The following is an 11,059-nucleotide window of genomic DNA, read 5'->3' as shown; positions in this document are numbered from 1 at the left end:
TCCAAGCGAACATGCAATCAAGCATTCATCAAGAATTGAAGGAGAAATCACGTTAGTAAAGATATTTAATAGAGGAGATATTTAATAAAGATATCATCTTTTAAATTAAGAAATGGGTAGGAGATTAAGAATACAAACCTTCCATATTGCACACTTCAAGGTATATTCAAATTACAAGTTACATTTATAGGGTCTGTCCTATTCGAACTAGCTACTATTTCAACACATTCTTAGAACACATGTATCTATTTCTATGCAATAATTAGTAGTAGCTACACATAGACTAGCATGGTACATAAGTTCTTTTCTAATAGCGCCCTTCATATGCAATTCTTTCAAGATTATTTACCCTGATGGCATTAAATTAAAGTTCTTTCTCTATTTCCTGGTGATCTCTGGAGTAGAGGTTGCTTTGCATTGACCTGGGATACATTTAACTTGTGTTGTATCTACAAAAATATGTATCATAGGTCGATGCAATGCAACCTATGCTCTACCAATTCCAGATAGAAGAAAAAGTACTTTAATTTAATGCCATCACGATAAAATTCTTTCAAGACATATATTAGGTATAAAAGGAAGCCTACCCTGTCATTTGAAGGGGTCTACCTACAATTCAAGTGATCTCTTAATTATAAAATTAATTCAATTCCAAGTGAACAAGAAATCAAGCATTGAAGGAGACTTCAAGTTGGTGCAGGTGCATTTGGACGACCAAAGGACTCAATGAAGCCATTAAAGACTTTTGAAGGTCTTAGGAGTGAAGAGCCAATCAATTATGATGTCTTAAGGTCCATTATGACAAATGTAAGAGTGGAGAAATTGCTTGCTAAGGAGCAACAGTAGCAAATCCGCCTTAAGGAGGGGCACATTTTATGATTGACAGTGTTTAGACATTTCAAATGAAAGGTGAATCCATCATCATTTGGATGGTATAGTGTTTGGAAGAGGGGTATATGAGAAACCCTACTTTTAAGGGTTTATGAGAGGCTAAATAAGGGATTTTGCATCTAAGAAGGTTAAAACTTGTAAATAATTGCATTTCCTTAGTTTTGAATCATATACTTTCCAAAGCAATCTTTTGATAGTAGATTTTGTGTACCATCCTAATCCAAAAAGCATTCATTTTGTCTACATCTGATAGTCATTGCTAAAATTAGTTTAAAGTGTATTCATTTAGGGACCTTTCATAAAATATTGTCAACTTACACATCATAAAAGGATCTTAAAATATTCAATGTTTATAATGATAAGAATTTGGTTGTTCCATACACCTTCTTTTACTATTTTAAAAATATCATCGACCAAAATATTGTGCAGCAGTAGTATGGAGTGCATTTCATCTATTTTATGCCTAAATATTTCATCATACCACTTTCTTTTCAAAGGCGACTGATCGATTGCCATGTTTGGGTAATGCATTCCGAATAGATATAGTTGCATACCATTTATCTATCTTGATTAAAGACTTTTATCCTGATGGCATTAAATTAAAGTTCTTTCTCTATTTTCTGGTGATCTCTGGAGCAAAGGTTGCTTTGCATCAACCTGGGATACATTTAACTTGTGTTGTATCTGTGGAAATATGTATCCTAGGACGATGCAATGCAACCTCTGCTCCTCCAATACTAGATAGAAGATAAAGTATTTTAATTTAAATTCATCAAGATAAAATGCTTTCAAGACATATATTAGGTATAAAAGGAAGTCTACCCTATCATTTGAAGGGGTTTACCTACAATTCAAGTGATCTCTTAATTATAAAATCAATTCAATTCCAAGTGAACATGCAATCAAGCATTCATCAAGAATTGAAGGAGAAATCAAGTTAATAAAGATATTTAATAGAGGAGATATTTAATAAAGATATCATCTTTTAAATTAAGAAATAGGTAGGAGATTAAGAATACAAACCTTCCATATTGCACACTTCAAGGTATATTCAAATTACAAGTTACATTTATAGGGTTTGTCCTATTCGAGCTAGCTACTATTTCAACACATTCTAACTCATGTATCTATTTCTATGCAATAATTAGTAGTAGCTACATATAGACTAGCATGGTCCATAAGTTCTTTTCTAATAGTGTGCTTCATATGCAATTCTTTCAAGATTATTTAGTTGTATCGACCTTCGTAGGTTATCCAAATGGAGATTAGATTAGGTTATGTATCTACTTTCTTTCTCTATAATTCTCATTGTGTTTAATAAATTTTTATCCCTTTGGTGAAAAAAAAGGAGGTTGATGATAAATATCTATGTTGTCTATTAGTTGATTCCCATGACAATAAGTGGTTAATGCTGATACAAAGTAACACTAACAGGAAACTTTGATGACAATTTAATACACATCACTATTGAACATACCCCTGTCTCATATAACCCTATGTTGGCTAGGCCCCACAATAATTAGAAGATCCTAATTACTACTGTCCTAAACCTTGCATTGACCGTCACAATTTCAAAATGAGTTGAGTTAATTAGTCCATTAGCGAGATTGGGAAAGAATTTGGTATTGAGTTAGGTGTTGGTGGAAGGTTTAAGGAGGTACACTATCATCATAATTAATGTCAAAGAGTGTTGTGCGAAGAAGAATGGCCACTAAAGGAGTGACTATCCCAAGTGCTTGAGACTATGACAAAAAGTGAGTGTTGCAGCAGTGAATGTTCCTTTGACCTTTGTGTGATTGGGAGAGTAAAGACCCATGGTGGAATATGTTGAGTGGTTGGAAGGGTAACGACCCACTTATCAACTATCTACTTTGACATCCTAGGATGGTGTACACCTACTCTAAAACCTTGTGGGCACTCTCAGTTTGATACTAACATATACATAACTTGTGCCTCTCATATAACCCTATGTTGGCTAGGCCCCATCATAATTAGAAGATCCTAATTACTAAAAACACTAGATTCTCCCCTTAAAGTTTCTTGAGTCATAGAAGGCCTAGCTTGATAGCCCTATAGTCTCTCATACCTAAAATATCCTTGTGTCGATGATGGTCAAATGTGACTACCCTATGGCCCCTACTATGCTCTAGTAGACCTTTGTCCCTAATATTGATACTATTGGGTTTTTCTTTGTAAATCATATAGTAAGTCTAAATTATCCTTTGAAGGATGGGGAGACCTATGGACCCTTTAGTCCCTTCATCAAGGTTACAAACTTCTCTCATGCCTCTTGTGTCCTCCCATGTACCTCCTTTTTCATAAGAGACTTTGCCATAGCAACCCTAAAGTCATTTGGATTGGCCATGTGTAGGAAAACTGAAATTTTGAGCTTTCCACCCCTAATGAAATAACTGACAAGTAACTTGTCTTGAATGTAATCTACAAACTACAAGAACTCCAAAAACTAACTCTCATGTTGAGCCACTATGAAACCTTATTATGTAAATTGTGAAACTCATCTATGCATCTTTGTCAAACATATTTTGAAATAGAACATACTTTGAAGCACTCCAAAATGGTATCTAGAGAGGGTTTCCAATGTGAGTTGGTGCATTTTATCCTCCCAGTACCACAAGGTGGAAGCAAGTCCTCTCAAAAATTGCATTGAAAATTATGCCTTTAGGTTGCTCACATATAGATGCAACCCAAAGCATAAGTCCAAGCTAAGTATCCAAGACTTATCCTCAACCCCATTTGTGGATCTTAAAAATGTAGAGGATTGGAGATGAAGCAACTCTCGAATATGATCCTTTGGCTCATGATATGTGCTTGCTATAGTCTATACCTCTTGTATTTATGCATGATGAGGCTAGGTAATGTGCATTGATCAATATTCTATCTCCTCTATGTGTATTTCCCAAATTCAAGGCAAACTCCTAATAAGCTCCCAAGATGCAAGTATATGCTCCTCTACTACAAGTGGATCCTCATGGCTTGTAAGATTTGAGGTCCATACTCGGGCTACTCATCTCAGTGAAAAATCTCAAAGTGATATGACCCTTCCTTCCATTTCCTACACCCTATTTTCTAACCCACACCTCATAACCTTTACCTCACTTCCTATCATTATTACCTTCCATCTACCTTTCATATCCCCTATCTTAACCTCCTCCACTTTCCTACATCCTATCCTACACCTTAACCTCATACACACTTACTTTTACTTCACCTACCTAACCCCATTCCATCCTTCACATCCTTTTATCTCCCCCCATTCACTTTCCTACCTTCCAAACCCCTAACATATCCTAACTTACTCTTTCACCATTACATCCTTCATCACTTACCTCCCTATCTTATCCTAACCCACACCTCATAACCTTATACCTCTCAGCTTCCATTTTACACCACCTTCCTAACGGTACACTTATGCTCCCTTCCAAAACACTGACAAAAAATAGCACTCGATCACTACACTTTGCTCTCACGGTTCTGCAGCAGGGATTTTCTGTCACAACCATATATACCAGCATCTATAATTATGATATATTTTACACTCGATCATGCAGGTTTAGGTCATCCCTCTCCTTAATTAGGATATATTTTAAATATGGAAAGTAGTGTTAATATGTTTCAGGCTAACTATATTGTTCATTATTTAAAATGCAGTGTTTAATTAATACATGATTGTAGGATTGTTCAACGGTTTAGGTCTTGTAAGAAATTATTCTTTTAAATCGATCATATCATATTATAGAAACCTCTCACCATCTCTGTTATTGGCAATTAATCTGGTAAATATATAATAAACTTTGAATCTAAATATTTGAATATGTATAACAATGAAATTTCTGATCATACCCTACCTTTTTCCTATAGCGATTAAACCCACAGGGAACTATGTCTGCCTCCCTCCTTTGTGTTCATCGGGGGATGGCCCCTACCTGCATGTTCCCTATTGTGATCCCCATTATGATCCCCCAATATGCCCCCAGACAATGCGAACTAAGATACCTTGGGAGGGCCTTTAGGTAGGCACTCGTTTGCTCAACCGGGAAGGGACGCTTACGTGAATAGTTGTGGTTGAAGCCAGTGAAGATGGATGGAGATTTGATAGTGAGTGTCCAGGAATTTGGGTTGTTTCCAGTGTGGCTCTGCTTGCTTCTTTAGGTCAATAATTCCCATTCGTTGGGAAGGCACAGAACTGAATCGTACTCCCTCCACTTCCAACCTGAGCTGCAGAACCGGTTGGTTTCACACCAATGATCTTCCCCGCCACGATTAATCCCATAGGTTCACTGTAGAGGTGGGATTTTGTAATGGCAGAGGTGGGACGAAGAGGCAGGATTTTGTAAAGAGGCGGGATTTATGAAATGACTTGGTCTTTTTTTTTTTTTAAAGTAATGCATGCGGTCGTCAGAATTTCGACTAACACGGGCACTTTTTCTAAAAAAACCCAAATGTCATTGCCAATTCCTTCTCCGCGAAACTAAATGTTGTATTATCGTCGGAATTCCGATGAAATCGACATTTTTTCAAAAAAAATTCAAATTTGATCACAATACACCTTCTTCGTCGGAAACCTTTGTTGGAATTTTAGGCCAAATATATTAGTGTCTCGCATTTAATCAGGACCGAAAAAATCTCGGGGGTGAAAGCTGCTTCTACCCTTCCCACAGTGGTTATGCAACAATTTGTTGATGACACCTTCCTATTTGGCCAGTAGTCTGTTATAGAACCTAAAGAATGGAAACACCTGCTGGAGGAGTACGCTCTTGCCTCGAGACAACTAATCAACTACAACAAGAGCAAAATATATTTTTTCAACACAGATAGAAATCTCCAAGGTAAGATTATGCATATCCTTGGATGTTGTGCTACTGATCTCCCCGATTCCTACTTGGGACTTCCCCTCACAATTAAGGAGGTCACCTCCCATTTTTGGGAGTCAATCTTAGAAAGAATGTAGAAAAAACTTGCTAGCTGGACTGGAAAACCCCCGAGGAGTGCAGGTAAACTCCAGCTTCTATCGGTCTCTCTTCAAGGTGTCCCGATCTATTTTTTATCTCTGTTCAAGATATCCATTGCTATGGATGAGAAACTTGAGAAAATCCAAAGAATTTTTCTGTGGACGGGGATGGAGGAAAAGTCTAGAATCAGCTTAGTCAATTGGGAGGTGGTGTGAAAACCTAAGTACATGGGAGGCCTTGGGATCAAAAAAATTTCAGACTTGAACAAGGCTTTGCTGACTAAAATCGGTTGGAATCTTACGAAGGGCAAAGTTGACTAGTGCAAGATCACGAGGGATAAGTATTTCAATCACACCTCCTTCTCGTCCATTCTTTCTTCTAATGAGCTTCCACCTAGGTCTAAGATATGGAACAACATTGTCAAAAATAGGAAGCTTCTTAAATAGGGTCTAAAATGGCAGGTGGGCAATGGTGAGAAGATTAGATTCTGGGAAGACAATTGGATTGGTGATAGACCCCTAGCCTCTTCCTGCTTCAATTGCCTCATGGGAACTCTCAAGGATTCATTGGGTCCTCTTGTGATAAACTACATTTCTTCCTCTCGTTGTTGGTTAAAGCTTGTTGATGGTTTGGGAAATAATACTCTTTGGGATCATTTGGTTGGTGAGTTACATTCCCTTCTTGAGAAGGTCAGGATCCCCCGTTCCACTCATTCTGATAAGTTTGTTTGGGATATGAATCCCTCAGGGTATTTCAGTGTTAAGTCGGCCTACAATCTCCTGTTTGCACCTGTGAATGATTGCCACAGCTGGAGAGAAGTTTGGAACTCTTAGCTTATCCCTAAAATCAACTTCTTCTGGTGGACAGCTCTGCATGGGAAGATCCTTACTATTGATAACCTTAAAAGGCAAGGCTTCCTGCTTTCCAACCAGTGTGTCATGTGCAACTGTGCTGAGGAAAGCTTAAATCATCTTTTTATCCACTGCCCCTTCGCTTCTACAGTCTGGCACAAAGTTTTACAGAAATTTGATATTGCATGGACCTTCCTTGAGGACTTGCAGCAGTTTATCAGCAACTGGAAGTACCCCTCCGCCCACCAGACGATTAGACAGTTTTGGAAACTCATCCCTCCCCTCATGGCTCAAACTTAACTTTGATGGCGCCGCTCATAGTGGTGTTGTGGCAGGAGGAGGAATTATTAGAGATAGCTTGGGCAACCTGATTTCGACCTATGCGGAGAATTTTGACTTTGTCTCAAGTAACATGGTTGAAGCCCTTGCTCTCTTTTGGGGGCTTAAATTGGCCCTCGACATCAATGCTAAAAGGTTGATCATTGAAGGGGACTCTAAGCTTATTATTGAGGCGGCTAAAGGAGTTGCAGGGATTAGCTGGAGGATCAGTAACATTATCAAGGACATTTGGTCCATGATTGTCTGGCTCGAGGAATTTCAAATTCAACAAATTTACAGAGAGGGTAACTCGGTGGCTGACTCTCTTGTTGTGACGAGCCTTGAGTTAACTGGTATGAGGTGCTGGAGACACCTTGATTCTCTTTTTGACAGACAAAAGTCTCTAATTGGGAGAGATCAGAATTTCTCTACTTGCCAATGATGTGCTATGTCTTTTTTTACGGGGGGTCATTTTGGCTCGTCTGCGTTGCCAAGATTCAGGAGGGAAATTCAAATTCAATTTGGGCGGGCTACGCCAAGGTGGCTTTTGGTGGTCCCCACCTTCTCCAGCGCATCGGTTCGGTGATGACGTAGCCAACCACTGATAATTGTATTACGGAAGGATTGTCCAAGCGCCAACTTTTAATCATGAACTTGACTAACCACAACAAGTATATCATTTATTACTATAACCGGAACTTAAGATTTCTTAATAATGAAGATCTTTGCAAGTTGGCGGATGAATTAAGAGGTGTCCCTTCGCATGCTTACTAGAGCTGGTGGATGCATGCCTTGAGAAACACCACTAAAGATAATGATTGTAACTCTCACCTCAATTTAGCTAATTATCGATCGAGTTTTCTTATCTTCTGCTTTGGTTTTTCCCTCTGCATAACCATTTTTTGGTCCACGCTGCATCCCAACATCACTTTGGAGGAAGATATTATGGGGGGAGATTTAGTCTGGGTTGAGCCGGACACTATTAACAGCTGCTTTCGCAATGACCCTTACATTTGGATGTACGCCAAGGAAGGGGGCATTGTCTCGTTCATGGAAGCCATGACTGGGTTTGACGAGAACCTCTCAATGCAGTTTGTGAGTAGCCGGAATGACAAGAGAGTTGTTATGGGGGATATATCGTTTGAAATCAGTGAGGACGTAATTGCCCAGGCCACGGGTCTTTCAACTGAGGGAAGGAAGTGGAAGAAAACCAACAGGGTCGCGGATGAGACCAGTATGAACCGCTGCTACAAAAAAGATGAGGAACCTGTCAAGATGCGATGGGGTTTCAATAGGGAATGCCTTCCATGCCCGTGGGAGCAGGTGTGCAAAATCATTATGAAATACTTTACCCTAGAGGGAAGGTATGGTGTTTTCTATTATTACCATTTCCCATTGCTCAATCACTTTCGCAACCATGATTCTATTTCTTTCTCGTTCTTTTTACTGCACGCCTTAGAGTCTACTGTTAAAGATGTCCGCCATTGCATGACTCAAGATAGCAATTACACTATCCTCCACCAGGGTCTAATGTTTCAGCTTTACAACTTCCATAGGGCCCTGTGTCCCTCTAAACCCATCTATGTTCAACCTGCTCCCTCCATCCAGGGCCCCCCCGCTGGTTCTAAAAAACATCTCAAAAAGACCTCGAAAAAACCTATTACGCCTTGTCAATCCCCTAACCATGCCCCTCTCATTTCCCCCAAAATTGGGGAGAAGAACAAAGGCAACCCTTTTGCTGCTAAACCCTCCTCCAAAAACCCAAGAAAGATCCTAAAATTATGTTAGTCGAGTCTGACGCGGAGGATGGTTTGACCCCAAAAAGATCCCACAGGTTTGCTGGCAAACCCCGGATGAAACAAATTATTGTTAGAAAGAACTATGTTAATGAGGAGGAAGATTCTAAGAAGGCTAAAAGTGATAAGGTTGAGGATGAGATGGAGGCTACGAAAGGCTCAGATTCCTCTAAGCTGGGTACTAAGGCCCCTGACTCTGAGATAAACACGGATGATAATAAAACCGCCTCCCCTTATTCTAACACTTGCCCCCTGCATATCTCTGAGGAGGATGGAAGAAAGTTTGAGGGGGGGCAAACTGCAACTGAAGGTGGGGAGAAGGAGGAGGTGGTGCAGTGTGCGAGTTGTAATGCCATCTTCGAGGACCTGAATGGAGTGAAGAAGAAGCTGGAGAATCTCAAGTCCCATGTCGACAAAATTGGGAAATTCGCCATAAAGGTCATGCACTCCTCGGCTACTTCAATGTGCCTATTGCATCAGGAGAAATTGGAACAGGATGGGTTGGAAGGCGACACCACGAAGGAACTGTTTGAGTTCCTTACTGAAGATTGGACTGGGCTCATGCTCTCACAACACTTGGGAGCTGGAAAACATGTTTAATGGTGGAAGTTGTTCCTTTTTGTTATAGTTTAATTTTTTGGATCGACTGGATCTTTATTAAGTTTAAGACTCTTGCTACTTTCCTCAGTTATTATACTATGAACAATATGTTGTGTATCGACTGTTTAAGGGGCTATTTGGATGAGATTGGTTTCAATCTTGGGTTATCCAATAACTATAGGTGGTTTTTGTTTTTGATGTTTAAGGTAGGGATTGGTTGACTGCTGTGTGTCTGCTGGTTTAGCTCTCTTTTGAGGCTTGTTGTTCTTCCGGGTCAGCCCCCCTATTTTGGCTGCTTTATTATCAAAAACAAGATTGGCCAAGTGGTTTACATCAGAATAATTAGGTCTATTAAATTGTTGATGTGAGAATAATGATGGCTATCAAACCGACATGCTTTCTAAAAAAAATATTTGTGTGTCCTATCCAACACATATTGTATATTTTTCTATAGTAAAGAAATAATTCACCCCTCTACATGAGATAAGTGCTTGCCAACTAATAAGTTTGCGTGTAGTACATTTTTGTGGCCTGGGATGAGAGCACATGGTTGTATGCCTAGCAAATGTACATTTTACTATTTCTGATTTTGACAACTCAAGAAAGGGAGGGACTGTTCATTGGACCAGCTCCGAAGGATGATTTTGACAGGTCAAGAGTGAGAGGGGTCTTCCAATTCCTTAACTTATTAGGGATGTCTCTGGTTCGTATTGCAAGTGTGGATTATTCTTGCAGCCCTCAAGTCATGCTTTAGAGCTCACGGCTGCTTGCCGAAGGTTTTTCAGGTGCTTCTATTTCTGTTTTTGAGATTTCCTTTGTCGGACTTTTACTAATTTTTTGTTCATAAATCTTAGCACATGTAAGATGAGTAAAATAATGAAATCCCCTATTATGCATAAATGCAGGGAATGTGAAGGAGTGATCCCCCACACAGAGAGGGCGTTGAGCTGTGGGAGTCTGAATTGGTTGAATTGCTGGGCTTTAGGTTTTTATCCAGTAGTATTGACTGATGGCTGCAGCTGCTAATAATGACTCGGAGTGGTTAATACATGTAAAAGATAACCTGGAGAAAGATGACATGGGAGCTGAAGAAACAGAGTCTGATGTGTGCATATTCGGCATAGCTTACCCTCTTTTGAGGCTAAAACCGGAATCATACATTCCGTAAGTGATTTCCATCGGACCATACCACTACAATAAGTTACAGCAGTACGAAGAGACGGACACATACAAACTGAAAATGGCGCGCGCGCTGGAAAGGGAATCTAGTCCATTCAAGTTCACCATGCTCGTCAAGCGTATAGGGTCATTAGAAGGCCGAATAAAGGCCTGCTATCATAAGCATATTCCATACGACATCGAGACGTTGTCTTGGATGCTTGCTCTTGATACCTCTTTTCTTGTCCAGTTTTTGAAGTCCACTTACAGGCCTTATGGAGAGAGCTATTCCCGTCTCATGCGAAAACACACTGTTTTACACTCCAAAAGAAAGACCCCACTTTGGTATGCTATTAAGAATGACATACTCATGCTTGAAAATCAGGTGCCACTGTTTCTGCTCCTCGAGGTGCTCTGTGAGACAGCTAATTGTATTCAGTCAGACACAGGAGTGGGGAGCAGAAGTGAAAGAGAG

The sequence above is a fragment of the Cryptomeria japonica genome, chromosome 3 (genome assembly GCF_030272615.1).
Source record: "Cryptomeria japonica chromosome 3, Sugi_1.0, whole genome shotgun sequence".
In the NCBI taxonomy this organism is placed as follows: domain Eukaryota; kingdom Viridiplantae; phylum Streptophyta; class Pinopsida; order Cupressales; family Cupressaceae; genus Cryptomeria; species Cryptomeria japonica.
Note: the sequence above shows the minus strand (reverse complement) of the source record.